The 19,972-nt window shown below is 43.9% G+C and overlaps 1 non-coding gene and 1 pseudogene across 1 annotated transcript; one reads left to right on the top strand and one right to left on the bottom strand.

Annotated features, from left to right (window-relative positions):
• Positions 1-8,561: 8,561 nt before the first annotated feature.
• Positions 8,562-10,100, bottom strand: LOC117075495 (annotated as a pseudogene).
• Positions 9,741-9,814, top strand: TRNAN-GUU. The gene has a single exon. It is a non-coding gene; the product is annotated as a tRNA-Asn (tRNA).
• Positions 10,101-19,972: the final 9,872 nt, after the last annotated feature.

The following is a 19,972-nucleotide window of genomic DNA, read 5'->3' on the forward strand; positions in this document are numbered from 1 at the left end:
GTCCTGAACCCTCAGAGCTATTAGCTCCTGTTCCCTTGGTTCTTCTAATGAATATCATGAATAGAAATTGAGCTCTTTGGCTTTTACCCACTAAGTATGGCTATAGTACAGGTCTCTCTCTCCCTCTATGTCTTCTCTGTCTCTCTTACTGTTTCTTTCTCATTTTTGCGTTATTATTTTCTGCCATCAGTGGCACCAGTGTGGGTTTCTGGTTTTGATGTTATGGAGTGAACTTCTGGGGACAATCTCTGTTAGGTGGTGGTTGACAAGGATCCATTCCCTGACTGGCAGTGCGTGACCACTAATCTAGTCTGCGAGGCTTTCTTGATTGTCCATTATCCTAAAGATTCTGGTCTTTCCTGACATTTGAGACTGCAGCAATGAGAATTTTTTCATATCTTGTCTTTCTGATGTTTGGTAAAACTCTTATGGACATAGTAGTTGTCAATATCTGCAAGAATGGCATCTCTATAATAAGGATGATCTTAATACACAATGTGCCATGCCCCATTTCATAGGAACTCTTGGCTCCAGGAAAGTGCTATACCTAAATGGATCTTGGCACAGGAAGGAAACTAAATTCCTAGCATGTGAGGGGCGGCTTTCCTTGATGGGCATATTCAAATTTTTCATAGCTGAAAAATATCGAATTAATCTCCTCTAAGGATTGTGTAAATTACAGTACAGGAAGGAGAAAAAAGACAATTATTACATCCCAAATAAGCAACTGAGTCAGCAACATGAGCGCTTCTGATAATTATACAAATCAAGACCTCATAATTTCCTGTAATTTAAGCAAGTCCAGCCCTTAGTAAAAAATGGTAGAAAAGCAATGACCTGTAACAGTTGTCAGAATGAAAAATGGAGCCACTTATGCCAAATCCTAACAAAATTGAATCCGGAGATCACAAAGGAGGGGTGCTCACACACACATGCCCATGACAAAAAACTACCACAAGAACTCTCTGAAAACCACAACTTTGCACAAAGGCCACCACAACCTCACCCAAAGAATCTCTCTGCAAGGACATCTGCCCAGCAACTGCCTATTCAGCCTTGGACCGATGCCGCTCTTGTGATTATTCCTTGTGGCCAAGGATAAAGGTTTCTAAACAACTATGTGACCTTCCTCATTTCGGCTGTGAAAGGTTCCCCTTCTCAGCCTGCCCGGATGCGCCTATGGGTCCTCATACCGTAGTGTGCGGATCCCGGATTGAAATCCTCTGTTTATTCCCAAACATTCATTTCTTTGGAGAACCACCCTCTCTTGGTTGTTATTTTAGGTTGGCAACTTCGTCCTCTGGAAAAGAGAATAATCTGTTAAACTCAAAATTGTATCACAGAATTACTGAGATTTTTGGCAGTGAGGGCTCTCCAGGTATCTAAGGGTACCTAATGATTCCTTTTGTTTCCCTCACTGATAAGCATCACTGATAGAGACCACTGCCTCTGTTTCCACTTTAAATGATGTTACTTATGACATGCTTTAGAATGCCTGGTACTTTAACAGATTTTTTTCCTGTATAAATACACAGTATTTTCTAACTTTGTCTTGCCCTGAATACTGTAGACAAATTAAGTATCTGATCAATATAAAGGAGGTACTGCCCCAATAGTCTTATTATTATTATACGATTATTATTAATTTTCAGAGACAGAGTCGCTATTCCTCACCCAGGCTGGAGTGCAATGGCATGATCTAGCTCACTGCTGCCTTGAACCCCTGGGCTCAAGTGCTCCTCCTGCTCCAGCCTCCTGAGTAGCTGGGACTGCAGGCACATGCCACCATGCCTGCCTAATGTTTTTATTTTTCAGAGTTACAGGGCCTCACTGTGTTGCCCAGGCTGGCCCAATTAGCTTAAGAACAGTAATAATCATGTGTTTAAATTTACAATAAGAAAACTAAGACTTTTTATGAAAAAAACTCACATTTGTCTACATATGCTTTAAATGTGATGTTTCTCTGAGGGAAAAATCCTGCTGCTGAGTTTCCCAAGAGGAAAAACAAGCTGCAGATCAGCCGAGACAGAGACCAGGTTGGGGTGATCCGCCCCTTTGCGGCCTGCCAGGGGCAGAGGGGAATTCATCTTTAGAAAGACAGAACATGACTCAGTCCTTTCATAATTTTTCACGCAAAGACCCATCATTCAGTCACAATATTCTAGGCATATAAAGTAGCAGAGGCAAGAGAAAACAAACCCAAAACAGGAAACAATAGGTTTCTCACAGATGACGGAGATATCGAGGTTGTCAGATAGTAACATTAAAATGATATGATTTAGATGTTCAGAAAAAAGGAAGAGATGGTAAAATTTTTCACTGGAAAATAATAACCTATTTTGAAATAAAATGGAAATCATAGAAATAAAATGTGGTCATGGTAGAAATAACATAGAGATGTAATAAATATTTATAATTGGAAAGAAAATCTATTAAAGTTAGAAATAAAATGCAATAGTTATTATTTTAAAACGTCAATAGATTGGTGTAATGGCAGTTTGGATCCGTGTGAAGAGGGATTACTAGCCTGAAGATAAGTAAGCGGAGACTTTCCAGATAAGCATAGAGAGCTAGCAGGAAGGAAAACTAAGAAACGAGTGCATATATATTTGAGAATATATATATGTGAGTTATGTCATAAACGCTTAACATAATATGTCACTAAAGTCCTGGAAGCTGGAGGAGACAGAAAATGGGACAGAAGCAATACTGAAAGGAAATAGTTCTTACCTATGGACAATTATGAGAAACAAACCCAACGAGGCATCAAGCCACATGTGCAAGAGGAGCTATGAACTCCAAGCAGCATAAGGACAAACAAACCACACCTAGGCATGTCATCAGGACACTGCTGAATGCCCAAGGCACATGGGAAAACCAGAGCAGCGCCCAGAGGGGAAATTCCTATTGTGTCTAAAGGTCGGGAGCTAAATTCACAGCAGTGAAAAAGCAGGACACCACAGAGTTCTAAAATACTATCATTTTCAACTGCCTGCTGGCTCCTAACCCAAGACTACAGATCTTTCAAGTGGAGGTGAAGTGCAGATCTTTCTGGAGAAGCAGCACATGCTAACTAAGGGAAACGCAAAAACGTGAAATGATCCCCGGGGAATGTGAAAAGGGAATGAAGGAACGCAGAGCAATGTGTAGGTTAAATGCGTGGCTCAGTCAAATAGTACGTTTTACTAATCCAACGATCATAGTGATGTCCATGTGACTTAAAATATATGTTGCCATAAAATTAATGACAGTAACTTGAAAATCACAAGGAGGGTAAATGGAATCAAGATGTTCCAACTTATAGCACTGTGTAGGAAGAGTAAAAAGTTCTAATTTACTCCAAACTTTATTGTACAGATTTTACAGTACATATAAAAGTAAAAAATATATCTCAGGGTAAAATCAATACTAAAAAAAGTATTCATTTTAGGATTTCAGCAGTTTAAAAATAATTAACGTTATTTTTATATTAAAAATGTAAATGTAAACAGTGTACCGTGAAATTTAATAAATGTATAGACCGTTTTAAGTATTAACCAGACCAAGCTATAGTACATTTCCATCAACCCAGGAAGTTTTCCATCAAAGTATCTCAAAGAGGGAACCACTGTTGAGTCCTGATGCTTCATGTAAATGGAATCACACAGGAGTATCAGACAGGTACATTAAAATAAATTTGTTTTTGATATTCAAAAGATATTTTATGGGCATCTTTTGCTAAGCATGGTGTTTGGAGGGTTTTACCCATGTTACTGTGTTTTTTCATGCTTTCCCTGCTTTAAAAAAAGATTTTTTTTTGCTCATTTTTGTTTGCTGTGCGTGAGGTCATTTTATGACTATATAATAGTAGATATTAAATTTTTCTGTTGATGAGTACTTGTGTTGTACCTAGTTTTTCCTTAGTATAAAAATAAGGTTTCTATGAGCATTTCTTGTAGAAGTCTTGTGGGATGTATGTGTTCATTTTTCATGGGTAATGAATGAAAGTCAATTTGCTTTCCTATAGGGTAGACTTAACTCTGTAAGAAACTGCCAAATATTAGAAAAGGTGTTGTGCTAAATTGCAGTCCAACCAACGTCACACAGCAGTATCATACACACTCTGAATGAGGAAGAAGGAGGGGCAACGACTTTCAAAATCAGGTTTTCTATGTTTCCCTTCATTTTCTTGCAAGCATTTAATGACATTTTTGAAGGTGGTTATGGGGACACCAAGTGTTATCACCAGCCTTTTCAAGTCTTGCCACAGAGCCATGGAGAGATACCCCAGGGAAGCCCAGCCAAGGGTCAGGCTTATAAACACCAGGCAGGAATAGATGCCTACGAAATGAGAAGGGTCAAGTGATCCCTCCCTCTCCTGCCACGTCTGTGCCTCTCTTTGCAGCTGCCTTGACATCAAAAATGATCACTCCACTTATTTTGTCAAAGAAAAAGCCAGACATTAGGTAAAGCACAGAAAACGGATTTTATTCACTAACTACTGACAGTAGAGAACCTGGCTGAGCTGCGTTCCCATTTGTGCAGAGGTGATGGCATTATAGGGGGAGAGGGAGGAGAGAGAGAGGGCAGGGGGCAGGGCACAAGTGAAACATTACAAAAGGTTGGTCAGTGTAAACTTCTGCCTCATCAGGTCAGCTGTGTTTGCTAGCTGGCAATATTGAAGATAGGATTCTAACCTCCCACAGAGACGGGAAGACAGAGGCTCAGTTCTTCCTGAGAACTACAGCTCAAAGGAATAAGACTTTCAGATTGTAGGGAAAGACACACTGGAGTCCCTAGGAGATACACACACATCTCAAAGGGATGCAGGAAGGTTTCCCTTCTTAGTAAGTGCCATAAGAAAGGGAGATCCTGAATCTACCATCATCAGCAGGTATTGGCTAGAACTAAAGTAAGTTCCCCTGGCAGCCTCGAGCTTTCTGGGGTAGGCATTGTCACGGGAGCCTACAGTCATCCTCCGGACAAAGCCTTATGTCCGAGAAGCCATGATAGAGTCTGGTCATCTCTTAGCCCAGAAATTTAGACTGAGTCATTGTGTGCTGAGTTTGGTGTTTCTCACTTTCCATCACCCCATTACATGGCTTAGATTTTAGTCGACTCTGTTAGATGCAGAAAGCCACGGGTCATTTTCAGTGGCTTTCAGGCAGCCCAGGCATATCTATTGAAACCTGAATGAAAATAAAGAAAACCGTGAGATTGAGAGTGGGCCCCACAATAGGTATCCATTGCCCATATTCAAGGAGATGGACACGAATATTTCCAGGCTTTATCAAAATGGAAAGTGGCTTATGGAGTCAGGATGAAACTCAAACTTAGATTAGCACTGCATATAGCTTATTGATATATTTTTACATAAAAGCCATGACAAAATGACAATCCACAAGTGGCAATGGTATGTAGGGGTTGAGGAGAGACTCCATAAGGTCAAAATTAACGTCACTTTATTTATTTATTTTTATTTTTTTGAAATGGAGTTTCACTCCTGTTGCCCAGGCTGGAGTGCAATGGTGGGATCTTGGCTCACTGCAACCTCCACCTGCCAGGTTCAAGCAATTCTCCTGCCTCAGCCTCCTGAGTAGCTGGGATTACAGGCACGCACCACCATGCCCAACTAATTTTTTGCATTTTTAGTAGAAATGGGGTTTCACCATGTTATCCAGGCTGGTCTCAAACTCCTGAGCTCAGGTGATCTGCCCACCTCGGCCTCCCAAAGTGTGGGATTACAGGGGTGAGCCACCGTGCCTGGGCAACCTTACTTTCAATGAAACTCTTACATGTTGCTACTATAAGAGAAAGGAAGACAATGTTATGCTGGAATACATTAATTGTTGTGGGATAAACAGGCAGGACATGATGCTAAATTTATTAGTCAATTTTATTGAGAGTATTTGTGAAGATTAATTTTTCTGTTAGTTTGAATGGTCCATGGGGTGCCCACATATTTGGTTAAACAATATTTCTCACTGTGTTTCTGAGAGTGTTTTTGGATGTGATTGACATTTGAATCAGTAAACTGCGTAAAGCAGATTGCTCTCCCCAGTGTGAGTGTGCCTCATCCAACCCACAGAAGGCTTGAATAGAATGAAAGGCTAAGAAGGAAGTCTTTCTGCTCCAACTGCCTTTGAGCCGGGACATCAGTCTTCTGCTTTGGGCCTCGGACTTGGTAGAGAACTACATTCGACTCTCCTGGGTCTAGAGCTTACTCAGTGTAGACCTTGGACTTCTCTGCTTCCATAATCACATTAGCCAATATAAATCTCTCTCTCTCTCTCTCTCTCTCTTCTCTCTCTCTCTCTCTGTGTGTGTGTGTGTGTGTGGTGTGTATCCTGCTTGTTTTCTTTCTCTGGAGAACTCAGACTAATGTAGTAATATATGCCACTCGCCAGTCTTTGTCTCTATGCTTTTAAAAGGTATAAAACAAATAAGTAAACAAAACCCTGGAGGGTTCTCAAAGAAGAACAGCAAAGGAAGTGAATTCTGACAGGTTTTGCACTGAGGATATTCAGGTGTGAGGAAAACATGAAAACCACTATGCCAGGGAAAGCAAATGCTATTGAGAATGTCTCACAAACACAACTTACATGTCAGGAGGTAGGGTTGGCCCACAGGGTGGGCACATTTTACTTTAATTGCACTTTCGGTAGAACTTAAGATGAATCTAGGACTTTCACGATGGATGTGTCTATATCTGTGTGTGTGTATACATACACACATAGAGAGAGTGTGTGTATATATATTACATATAGTTATGTATGTTATATTATATATAGTGTATATATTATATATATATACACACACACAGAGAGGGAGAGAGAGAGAGAGAGAGAGTCTTGCCATCTTATCCAGGCTGGTCTCCAACTCTGGACCTCAATTGATCGTCCCGCCTCCCCCTCCCAAAGTGCTCAGATTACAGGCATGAGCCACCTCACCCAGCCCATTTTCATATTTTTAATTTAGTTCAACTATTGTGGAAGACAGTGTGGCAATTTCTCAAGGATCTAGAATCAGAAATACCATTTGACCCAGCAATCCCATTACTGGGTGTATACCTGAAGGATTATAAATCATTCTACTATAAAGACACATGCACACATGCACTATTCACAATAGCAAAGACTTGGAACCAACCCAAAGGCCCATCAGTGATAGACTGGATAAAGAAAACATGGCACATATACAGCATGGAATACTATGCAGCCATAAAAAAGAAAGCGTTCATGTCCTTCGGAGGGACATGGATGAAGCTGGAAACCATCATTCTCAGCAAACTAACAGGAATAGAAAACCAAACACTGCAGGCTGTCACTCATAAGAGGAAGCTGAAAAATCAGAACACATGGACACATGGAGGGGAACATCACACACTGGGGCCTGTAGGGGGTGGGGGGCAAAGGGAAGGATAGCATTAGGAGAAATACCTAATGTAGAGGACAGGTTGATGGGTGCAGCAAATCACCATGGCACGTGTAACAAACCTATGTAACAAACCTGGACGTTCTGCACATGTATCCCAGAACTTAAAGTATAATAAAAGTTTTTAAAATTTAAATACACATTCCAAAAATTATATAACAAGTACAGGAAGCCCACTTTATGCCAGTTTTACAAAAACAGAAAAGATGATATATCAATGACAAGGCATCAAAGTGGCAACATATTAAAGTAGTGAGAGAGAGAAAAAAGTTATTCTGGAATTCTAAGCCACAACGAAAAATCTTCCAAAAATGTGACTGAAATAAGGACATTTAAAGACATACAAAAAATGAGGCCAGGTGCGGTGGCTCACTCGTATATCCCAGCACTTTGGGAAGCCGAGGCAGGCAGATCACTTGAGGTCAGGGAGTTGGAGACCAGCTTGGCCAACATGGCAAAACTTTGTCTCTACTAAAAATACAAAAATTAGCCAGGCGTGGTGGCGCATGCCTGTGATCCCAGCTACTCGGGAGGCTGAGGCATGAGAATCACTTGTATCCAGGAGATGGAAGTTGCAGTGAGCCCAGATCATGCCACTGTACTCCAGCCTGGGTGACAGAGTGAGACTCCATCTCAAAAAAATACAAATAAAAATAAAGACATACAAATAAATGAAAGCATTCACCGACCCACACTACAACAAACGTTAAAGGAGTCCTCCAGGCCTAAGGATAAGGATATCAGACAGAAATCTGGACCTACACAAAGAAATGGAGATGCCTGGAAATCACTATGTATGTACTTAGATGTTGGGGTTTAGAACACGTCTAAAATCAAAATACATGACAACACTAGCATAAAGGCCAGAAGGGGAAGTATAATGTCACTTGAGGGCAAACTGATAAATACGTATTCTAGAAACCTTAAAGCTATCACTGACATAATAAAAGAAAGAATTATAGCTAATAAGCCAAAAAAGGAAAGAAAATGGAATGATATAAAAAACCATGTAATCACTATGCTGGAATAACTGCTCTTGAGGCCTCTACCCTATAAAATACACCAGTGGCCAATGAGAAATGTACAAGAATGACGATCGCAGCATTGCTTGCAATCATAAAGTAATGGAAACAACATAATTTCAAAGATACATGAAAAGGGTTTTATTTATTAAACAAACACAACAATTGAACAAACAAACAATGGAAGCAAGTCCTTTTGCCAAGAGGAACACAGAGGGTCATGATGGTGCTACTCCTCCAAGGATTTCAGGGGTCCCAGACGCCTAGTTTTCAGTCTGATTTTTCTGGAAGATCTTATTCTTGGGGAGCTACAGATTCTCTCGTTTCGGGCTCTTTCAGGTTCTATCTCCATTTTCCTCTCAATTCCTCCCCATTCTGCTACAATAAAAAAACAATTCTCACCTCCGGAAGATACCGCCTGTGCCTCCCCACGAGCCTTTCAGGAGATCTGCATGTCTGTTCCACCGCTCCCCAGCTTCTTTCCCTGCTTTTGCTTTTCCCTTCCCCCGCTCCCGCCCTCCCGCCCCACCACCCACCACCGCCTGACCACCACCCAGCGGAGATTCTCTATTTATTCTCCACCGCGCAGAAGGTGCACTGGAGGCCCCGCCCGTTGCCCGCCCCGCGGGGTGCCGAGAAATCAACCTGAATAAACGCTTTGTAAAAAGAACTTCCCCATGGAAAAATCTCTCATGATTTCCATTTTCAAGCCTCTTCAAAGGACTAAAAGCTAAAGGCGACGATGGAGTCATTCAATAAGTCCTAGTCGTGCGCCCTGGTGAGTGCCAGACCCTGCTCCCCGCGAGGGGACCCACGAGCGACCTTCGCCACCATCCCTGCCCTGGTGGAGCCCCCGTGCGGGACACAGGATTCGAAGATGGCAGCGGCAGCTCCGCAGCGGCCCCGAAAGCGACTGGGCCGGGTGGGCACAGGCTCCCTCACTGGATGAAAGCGGCGCAGAGAACGGGAAGAGCCATTCCGGGAACCCACTGGGCGTTCAGCTTCCCTTGGGGCCCCCAGGCGGCTCGGGCCCGGGTTTCTGAAGTTTCCGGGGAACTGGGAGTTTCCGGGGGCTTCTGAAGCAGGCGAGGGGCAGGGCAGGCCAAGGCCATTTGGCTGTCCTTCTGGCTCCAGAATCTCCCGCGCAAGTGTCCAACGTGACCAGCGCGATTCACCGCTCTAATCGCTCGGGTTTTCCAAGGCCTTGCTCTATCGTCCTGCCAGGCGAGCCCTGAGGCTGGAAGCGATAGGGGCAGTTTGTTAAAGGCGCCCTTCCCATAATGCGCAGTAGAATAAGTAGGTCCTGTCTCTGTGGCGCAATCGGTTAGCGCGTTCGGCTGTTAACCGAAAGGTTGGTGGTTCAAGCCCACCCAGGGACGCTTGCTCACGCTTTTAAAGCGTTTGTGTATTATCGATCACTAGAGAATCTCCCCCGTTCGTGTATTATCCATCACTAGAGAATCTGCCCTTTTTCTTCCCATAGTCCCAAATCCTAAAGGTTGGTGGTTCCAGGCCAGCCAGGGATGCCCACTGCAGGGAGGGTTTTATCTTCCCAGGATTCTAGGCACAGTTAACAGAGATCCCTGTCAAGGGCCATTCCCCAGACCCCACACACCTCCGCCTCACAGATCCATTTCAGAGCATCTCCTGAAATGTCATGCTGTCTTGTGCCTGTGTACAAGAAACAGAGACCAAACGAGTCACTTTTGGTGCCGATAAAATCCTCATGCTGCCCCTTATAGGCTTGGATGGGTTATATGCCAGCCTCAATTTTTTCATTTTTAATAGGAGGCCTAGAGAGATGTCCCATCCCCTGGATGTGCTGGATTTACTGATTGCTCTATCAATGATATGGATAGAAAGTGGAATCATTCATCATCATAATAATCCTCTCCATCATTTTTGAAAACAGCATTTCTTATCTGTCAGTTTGTGCATAATTTATTTAACCCTTTTCAAAATGTGTTTGAAATGAGGTTGACTTCATGGTTTTAGGATTTCAGAGAATCCTGAAATCGTCATTCTTGCACACATATCTTTGGCCACTGATAGTTCTATAGTAGCGTAGAGAACTGGATGTGCCACTGCTATATTACAGGCTTTTTAATGTTTATTTTTAGTTTTTGTGAGAGGGTCTCATTCTGTCTCTCAGGCTGGAGTGCAGTGGCCTGATTGCGTCTCCCTGTAGCCTTGATTTCTCAGGCTCAAGCGATCCTCCCATCTCTCAGCTTTCCCAGTAGCTGGGACTACAGGCGTGGGCCATTATGCCCTGCTAATTTTCGTATGTTTTGTAGAGAAGGGGTTTCACCATGTTGCCCAGGCTGGTCTCCAAACTCCTGGTCCGCAGCCTTGCAAAGTGCCAGGATTTACAGGCACCAGCAACTTCAATGGATCTTTTGTAATGCCTCTAACTTGAGCACTTTTAGCAAATTTATCTTCTGCGGGAGAGGTACCAATTCATATTCCAATTTATTTCTCAACTCTAATACTGTCCCTTTTCGTCATTTACTTGCTGACACAACAAACTTTCTCCCCCTTCTCCACATTTTTTAGACTAGGTCTCACTCTGTCACCCAGGATGGAGGGCAGTGGTGTGATCTCAGGTCACTGCAGCCTCCACCCCCGGGCTCTAGTGATCCTCCCACCTCAGCCTCCAGAGTAGCTGGATCTACAGACATGCACCACCACATTCAGCTTTTTTTTTCTTTTTTTTGTAGAGATAGGGCCTTGCTGTGTTGCCCAGGTTGGTATCCAACCCGGGAGCTCAAGAGATCTATTTGCCTCAGCCTCCCACAGTGCTAGAATTTCAGGTGTGAGCCACTGTGCTGGCCATGAGCCCATGATATTCTTTTTTTTTTTTTTTTTTTTTTTTTTGAGACGGAGTCTCGCTCTGTCACCCAGGCTGGAGTGCAATGGCGCGATCTCGGCTCACTGCAAGCTCCGCCTCCTGGTTTATGCCATTCTCCTGCCTCAGCCTCCCGAGTAGCTGGGACTACAGGCGCCCGCCATCTCGCCCGGCTAATTTTTTGTATTTTTTAGTAGAGACGGGGTTTCACCGTGTTAGCCAGGATGGTCTCGATCTCCCGACCTCGTGATCCACCCGTCTCGACCTCCCAAAGTGCTGGGATTACAGGCTTGAGCCACCGCGCCCGGCCAAGCCCATGATATTCTAATAAGGGGACAGGTGCCTTCCTGGCTTAACTAAGGGGAGGGTACAACAGAAGGACATGGTCGACATTACACATATATATTCTATTGCATAGGATGGACAGCTAAACTTGTAAGACATTTTCTTTTCTTTTCTTTTTTGAGTCAAGGTCTTTCTCTGTTGCCCAGGCTGCAGTGCAGTGGCACAATCACAGTTCACTGCAGCCTGAACCTCCTGGGCTCCAGTGATCCCCCCACCTTAGCCTTCCAAGTAGCTGAGACTACAGGTATGCACCATCATACATGGTTATTAAGAAAAATAATAATTCTGTAGAGATGTGGTCTCACTAAATTGCCCAGGCTGGTCTGCAACTCCTGAGCTCAAGTGATCCTCCTGCTTCAGCCTCCCAAAGTGCTGTGCTGAGATCACTGGCATGAGCCACCATGGTCAGCCCTGTTTCTTTTTAAAATTTATTTATTTTGAGTCAATATTTTATTTTCTCTGGAAAGAGAAAGGGAACAAGTTTTTTCCAGAAACAGGCCTATGGTATGGGCCCAATGATACCCTGATCCACCCCTTAGGCTTCAATTACCCTTTTTAAAGTAGTTCATAAGCTGACTTGTTGGAATTCAGACAAAATGATAGCGTGGGGAAAGCAGTGTATTGAAAACCACTGTCTACGATTGTGCAAAAGGTTTATTCTTGCTGTACCGTCTGTTCTGGCCCGAACATAATCCTGGAAAACCCCTTCACGTGTCACAGGGACTTTGTACCTTTAGGACCCTTTGAGACATGGCAGTTAGTCTTTATCCAGCTGTCTCCATCTCAGGGTCACAGATACCTTCTGGTGATAATTTGTATATGCTCTCAATGGGGTGAAGCATTTCCATGCCGATGAGCCTCAGCCCAAGTAGCAGGTAGACTGTGATTAGAAAAAATCATTCCTCTGGCCGGGCGCGGTGGCTCAAGCCTGTAATCCCAGCATTTTGGGAGGCCGAGACGGGCGGATCACGAGGTCAGGAGATCGAGACCATCCTGACTAACACGGTGAAACCCCGTCTCTACTAAAAAATACAAAAAAACTAGCCGGGCGAGGTGGCGGGCGCCTGTAGTCCCAGCTACTCGGGAGGCTGAGGCAGGAGAATGGCGTGAACCCGGGAGGCGGAGCTTGCAGTGAGCTGAGATCCGGCCACTGCACTCCAGCCTGGGCGACAGAGCGAGACTCTGTCTCAAAAAAAAAAAAAAAAAAGAAAAAATCATTCCTCATGGGGAGTGCCATCTGATCTCCATAGCAACCCAGGAACAAACTTTATCAGTCAGGTAGTTGGATCCGTTTGCAACGTTTGGCCTATGTCCCAACATTTCCATTGTGCCTATCACCCCTAATCCTCTGGACTGATGCAACTCAATAATGATACAATAAAAATTCAATTGACAAAACTAACAGAAGTTTTTAACCTTCCCTGGCCAAAGATCCTCCATTGTTTCTGGAAAACTTTCACTCTCTCCCTTTGAAATTAGAACAGGAAGACCCATGTAGTAGTTAGATGAAGGGGCTTATGAACCTGTACTGTACTTCTTAAAGGTAACATTCTCCATCATTGCTAAGGTCTCACAAGACTTCTTACCAAGAGCTCTGAATTAATAAAGGATGCCTTTCATAATGAGCTGCTGGGAGATGAAAATATCAAACATTGTGGCCTATAATCTGGAGATGTTGTTTACTGGAAACATCAAATAAAATATTCCCTCCAAGCCCACTGGAGGGCACTAAATAGATATTATTAATATGAATGTTTTCCTTTCTTTCTTTCTTTCTTTCCTTCCTTCCTTCCTTCCTTCCTTCCTTCTTTTCCTCCTTTCCTCCTTCCTTCCTTTCCTTCTTTCTCTCTCTCTCTCCCTCTCTCTTTTCTCTTTCTTTCTCTCTCTCTCCTTCCTTCCCCTTTCTTTCTTTCTTTCTTCTTTCTTTCTTTTCTTTTCTTTTCTTTTCTTTTCTTTCTTGAGATGGGGTCTCCCTCTGTTGCCCAGGCCCGAATGCACTGGCACAATTATGACTCATTGGAGCCTTTAACTCCTGGGATCAAACCATCTTCCTTCCTGAGTCTCCCAAGTAGCTGTGACCAGAGGTGTGGGTCACGACACCTGGCTCACATCAGGTTTTATTGCCCAATGTCTGTGGCAGTAAACATAAGGGCGTTGACACACAGATTCATGTTTCTCATATCTAAAAGGCAGCTCTCCAGAGTGGACATTTGTCAGTGAGGTTTTCACTTAAAGGTGACCTGCAATATCCCTGACCAAGATGGCAAGTAGCTGACATCTGTTGTAGCCGACTTCCAGATGTCATATATAACTGGGCTGTATAACCAGTTATTCACAATTCCAGTGCTAACTGCAACTGAAAGGGTTGATCTCTTTTTCTGTAGGCTGGAATATGTACACCATTAGGGTTCCTTTAATTTGTAGGGGTCCTCTCTTTGTGGTTTCGGTAAAATCACCCTATATGCATATTCTCTAAAGATATGACACACTAGTCCTATTGCGTGTATTTGTATATATATATATACCTACACACATAGCAACATTCCTGTGATCAGATTGTTGTTTTACTGTCCCTAATTAATTTGATTACAGCAGGGAGGGATAATTCTCTCATCAGAGTCTCACAAACCATTGCCACTGTGGGAAATTTGACAAGGTGCTGGGTTTGCCACCGTGAACCACCAACCACCTTTGGCCGTAATGACCATTGGTACATCCTGTGCTAAATTTCACCAGTATTCCCCCTGATTACACTCACGATGCAACTCGGGATCACATCAAGCAAAACCTCTTTATCGAATCTGTCTGACTCTTCCTAACATTCCTGCCCCACATCTCAGTTTAAACCATCATAATTGTACTGTCAAAATAACTGCCTGTAATCCCAGCACTTTGGGAGGTCGTGGCAGGAGGATCACTTGAGCCCAGAAGTTTGAGACTAGCTTCCTGGACAAAATGATGAAACCCTATCTCTACAAAATATACAAAAATTAGCTGGGCATGGTGGTGCCCACCTTTAGTCCCAGCTACTCAGGAGCATGAAGTGAGAGGATGACTTGAGCCCAGGAGTTCGAGCCTGCAGTGAATCCTGATGACACCACTGCACTCCAGACTGGGCAACAGAGTGAGACCCTGTCTCAGAAAGTAAATAAATAAGCTGGGCATGATGGTGTGTGCCTGTAACTCCAGCACTTGGGAGGCTGAGGTAGGATGATTCATTGAGCCCTGAAGGTCAAGAGGTCAAGACTGTACTGGGCTGTGATGTTGCCACAGCACTCCAGCCTGGGCAACAGTGAGACCCCGGCTGCAAAAAACAAACAAACAAACAAACAAACAAAAAAAACCAGAGACAACACCAACCAAACAAAAAATGGTTGCCTCACTCTGAAATGACAGTGGTAAACACTATGATGCTATTGGAAAGTTAAGAGAAAAACACTCCCTTCTGCTATCAGGATGCAACCTGTCCTCTTGCTCTAACATGTCTGACCATGGTTTAAATGCCAAAAGCTGATGTACCCAAATTATACTACACTTACCTGTTCTGCACCAGCACTTATTTTGTCTCTGGAGGAGATCACCATCCATGGCCCTCAAATATCTAAAGGCATGGAATGATGAAGTGCAATGTCTTTTAGGATATTTGGTCACCCCTATATATAGCTCTGAAGAAATTCAACATTGGATGAATGGCAAAGCCGAGGCGGGTGGATCACCTGTGGTCACGGGTTCAAGATCAGCCTGGTCAACACTGTGAAACCCCATCTCTACTGAAAATACAAAAATTATCCGGGTATGGTGGTGTTCACATGTACTCCCAGCTACTCAGGAGGCTGAGGTAGGAGAATCACTTGAACCCAGGAGGCAGATGTTGCAGTGAGCCAAGGTCATGCCACTGCACTTCAGCCTAGGAGACAGAGCAAGACTCCATCTCAAAAAAACGACCAACCAACCAACAAAACAAACAAACAAAAAAATTGGATGAGTATCCTCAAACTTTTCACTAGGCATGCCCACCACTCTATTTTATTAATAGATCGAGATCCTGTTGGGGGAAAATTTGCTAATTACCTGCCTGGCCATTAAGAAAGTAGCTCCATACATTTTTGGGGGAACACCCTTTTGCTTTGATGGGATGTTGCTTCCCATGGTTAGAAATCCTTCTTTAGCCTTAGGTAACATTGCTGATAAAAATTGGGCATGGTGGCTCTGGCCTATAATCCCAGTGATTCAGAGGCTGAGCTGGAAGGATCATTTAAACCCAGGAGTTCCAGTCTGCAGTGAGCTATGATGGTGACACTGCACTCCAGCCTGGGCGACAGAGCCACTCCTACTCTCTGAAAGAAAAATAGAGTCCAGGCTTGGTGGCCTATGCTTGTAATCCCAGCACTTTGAGAGGCTCGGGTGGGAGGATTGCTTGAGCTCAGGAATTTGGGACCATCCTGAGCAAGATAGGGAGACCCTGTCTTTCAACAAACAAACAAAACAAACAAACAAACAAAAACAAAATTAGCCAGGCATAGTGGTGCATGTCTGTAGTCCCAGCTACTCGGGAGGCTGAGGTGGGAGGATTGCTTGAGCAAGGGAAGTGGAGGCTGCAGTGAGCCAAGACTGCACCACTGCACTCTAGCCTAGGCAACACAGCAAGACTGTGTCTTAAAAAAAAAAAAAAGAAAGAAAGACAAAAGAAAGAAACAAATATTGCTGATGAAACTGTAGCCTCCTTCACAGCTCAACAAAAAGCTATTTATTCACTGGCTAAGGTTGTACTAGATAATCGCATCACTTTAGATGATACATATTTTCAAAGACAATATTATCCTTATTTAAAAACGGGTAGAACCTGGGCGAGGTGGCTCACACCTGTAATCCCAGCACTTTGGCAGGCCGAGGTGAGTGGGTCACCTGAGGTCAGGAGTCCGAGATCAGCCTGGCCAACACGGTGAAACCCCGTCTCTACTAAAAATACAAAAATTAGCTGGGCACAGTGGCATGTGCCTGCAGTCCTAGCAACTTGAGAGGCTGTGGCAGGAGAATCGCTTGAACCCAGGAGGCAGAGGTTGCAGTGAGTCAAGATCGTGCCACTGCACTCCAGCCTGGAAGACAGAGAGACAGTCTGTCTCAAACAAAACAAAACAAAAACAATGGGTAGATACAGCAGCACTTACAAGAGTTCATAAAAGGAATTGTACATTGTCAACTGATAGTGTGGAGAGAGCAGCCGCCTGCCCACCTGGTTGTGATCTCTGCACAATGCTTGCCCACAACCTCCTCTTCCACTTAGTACAACACAGCCCAGAACACACAAGGGGAGAGCCGCAGCCACAGCAGCCTCCGCAGCCCGCTTTAGATGGTAGATTTAGCTGATCAGGGAGGTGGATGTGTGCTGGTTACAATGTCTTGTTGCGTATACATATATAAATACTTCCCATGAAGTAGAACTTCATCTAGAAAAAATTAGAAGTCATTTGGCTACAAGAAATCATGAAAGAAGAACTGGGATGTGATGTTTTCCCCAATGTTTTTAGTTGGCTCCCTAATGGAATAGGAATAGGTTCCCTTACTGTTCTGGCATACAGATTCTCTTTGTGATTCTCATTCTTGTGTGCATTATATGTGTTCTATTCAAATTATTAATGTTATATATTCCCTGTTTTACTTCTGAGAAAAGTGATTTTATGGTATCTGAAGACTAGAGATGATTCAACAAGTGATAGCTGTAGACTTAACTGAGGTCTCTCTCTCATTTCCTTCCCTGCCCTTAGTGTGAGAAAGACTTTCTGGGAATGAGCCTTCCTGGCAAAGAGGGACACCTTGGCTGAGCTTTTGATCACCAGCGCTTTCAAGAAGAAAGATTTTTAAAAGAATTTTTATCTGAGGAATGTGAGCCACTTCACATGATCAGAGAGACATTAAATCAAGACAGCAACCACTTTCTAATTCCTTCCTTTTGAACTATGTATTCAACTGTTGGAACTGCTTGCTATCACCCCAGGTAGGTGTAAATTAATCTAATAATGCCACACCAAACACTACATCCCACACCCCATAACAACGGATAGCCAAGCTCTCAACAGTGCTATTTCTGAAAACCAATGAGAATTCCACACAGGCACCTTTCTATCAGCCCATTGTGCGTCCCCTCTTTTGATCTTTAAAAACCTGCTTGTGACAAAGGCCAAAGGGAGCTCAGATCCAAAGTTCTTTGGGTGTGAGTCTTCCAGGCAGCTGCCTTCACGTTGGCTCAAGTAAACTCTAGATTCTATTTTGTGCTTCAGCCTCTTTCTTTTAGGTCAACATGTTCAGCAACAGTAGAATAAATAAATAAGTTGGCCTATATTCATACAAAGGAATACACACAGAAACAAATAACCACATGAATAACATGAACAATTCATAGATGTAAGACTGAGTGAAAGAAGTCAAACCCATGCCTCTGCTCCTGAGACCGACTTTGCAAAAATTATAACTGGGACAATTATCACAGCGAAAGAGATCCTACCTAACTGATTCCATCTTGTTTCTAACGTCCAAGCTGTCCTTGTTCATTCCTGGGCACAGGCCAAAATAACTTTGAGAGGAACTTAGTTTATGGTTTAGCTGTGAAACAAAGATGATAACAGCCCTTTCCCAAAACAAACCCCCTTCCTACCTGGGGACTAGACTGCCTTTGCAGGACTCACAAATTAGCCACGATATTAGAAATGATGGTTTAGGAGTCACACAGCCTCCAGCTTACGATTCTAAACCTCCCCAAATTGTTCCTGGGGATCAAATCACTATTGTAAAACATAAGATCGGTGTGTGAGATATTGCACAGACCCTGCACTCGATGCATCAGCTGGCACCACCCAGATGGATAAACCAGCTCATCTGATCTTGTGGCCCCCACCCAGTAACTGACCCAGCTCAAGAGGATGCTTTAGCTCCCTCTGAGTTCATCTCCGACCTGAGCAATCAGAACTCCCAACTCACTGGCCCCCACCCACCAAATTATGCTTAAAAACTCTGGTCCCAGAATGCTCAGGAAGACTGATTTGAGTAATAACAAAACTGGTCTCCCACACAGTTGGCTCTGGGTGAGTAACTTTCTTTATTGCAATTCCCGTCTTGATAAATTGGTTCGGTCTAGGCAGCAGGCAACGTGAACCCATTGGGCAGTTATACTCCCCCAAAACCCACTACATACTTTATGATTCGATTTATATGAAAGCAAAGGACAGGAAAAACTGGCCTGATAGATTTGGAGTCTGTGGAGTATTGTCCGAGTTTGGGGTTGTGTTCTACAGATTGAAAGTAATCAGTCAAACACCTCAAATAAAATTTCCCCTCAATTTTTTTTTCCTCCAAATTTGGACCACTTTGTTTCTGTCTTTGCAGAATATAAAGTGCTAACATGAGGTAAGTGCTAAGGTCTAGAGAAGGCTGTGGAAGAGATGACAAACTCCAGCACCATGCCTGAGTGTCCAGTGTGCTCTGCTGGCAGCATATTTGTACATTGCTGTATTTGAAAAAACCCTACAAGATTCATGAAATTGGACCACCGTCTTTATAACACTACTAGTAGTAAAACAAGTAAGGATGGCTGGTTTGCAGTCATCTGAGCAGTGTCTCTAGTTTCATAAATATGGTTTCTCTCTGATATTGAACGGCTTCTAATTTCAAGTAGAATGTTACATCACAAGAATAACGATGTGAAGAGAACCAGTTTCCTGTGTAATCCTACATGTTTTAGTCTGCGCATTACAAGCCATTATTTGAAGAAGGGTGGACAGGTTCCAGTTGTCTGCCAAAGAGGTCCTCGGCAACACAGTGTAAGAACCTGCTTCTGGGCGGGCGTGATGGCTCAGGCCTGTAATCCCAGCACTTTGGGAGGCTGAGGCCAGCGGATTACCTGAAGTCAGGAGTGCGAGATCAGCCTGGCCATCATGGTGAAACCCGGTCTCTACTAAAAATACAAAAATTAGCCGGCCTTGGTGGCATGCGCCTGTAATCCCGGCTATGCGGCAGCCTGCGGCAGGAGAATCGCTTCAACTCGGGAGGCGGAGGTTGCAGGGAGCCGAGATCATGCGACTGCATTCCAGCCTGGGCGACAGCGCGAGACTCGGCGCCAAACCAAAACCAAAAAACTACAACAGAAACGCACGCTTCTTTGGGGAAGACCAGGGACGGGGAAGGGAGGGAAAGGAGAGGCAGAAGTCACTGTCCCCGCAGGCTGTGGCAGCAGGTTGTTCGGCTGAGCGGGAGGACGATGGGGCGGAAAAGCAGACGGGGACCGGGAACGCGCTGTCGGTGACATCACGGAGAGGGCGACTTCTATGTAGATGAGGCAGCGCAGGGGCTGCCG

This window comes from Trachypithecus francoisi, unplaced genomic scaffold (genome assembly GCF_009764315.1).
Source record: "Trachypithecus francoisi isolate TF-2019V2 unplaced genomic scaffold, Tfra_2.0 Lachesis_group5, whole genome shotgun sequence".
Classification (NCBI taxonomy): domain Eukaryota; kingdom Metazoa; phylum Chordata; class Mammalia; order Primates; family Cercopithecidae; genus Trachypithecus; species Trachypithecus francoisi.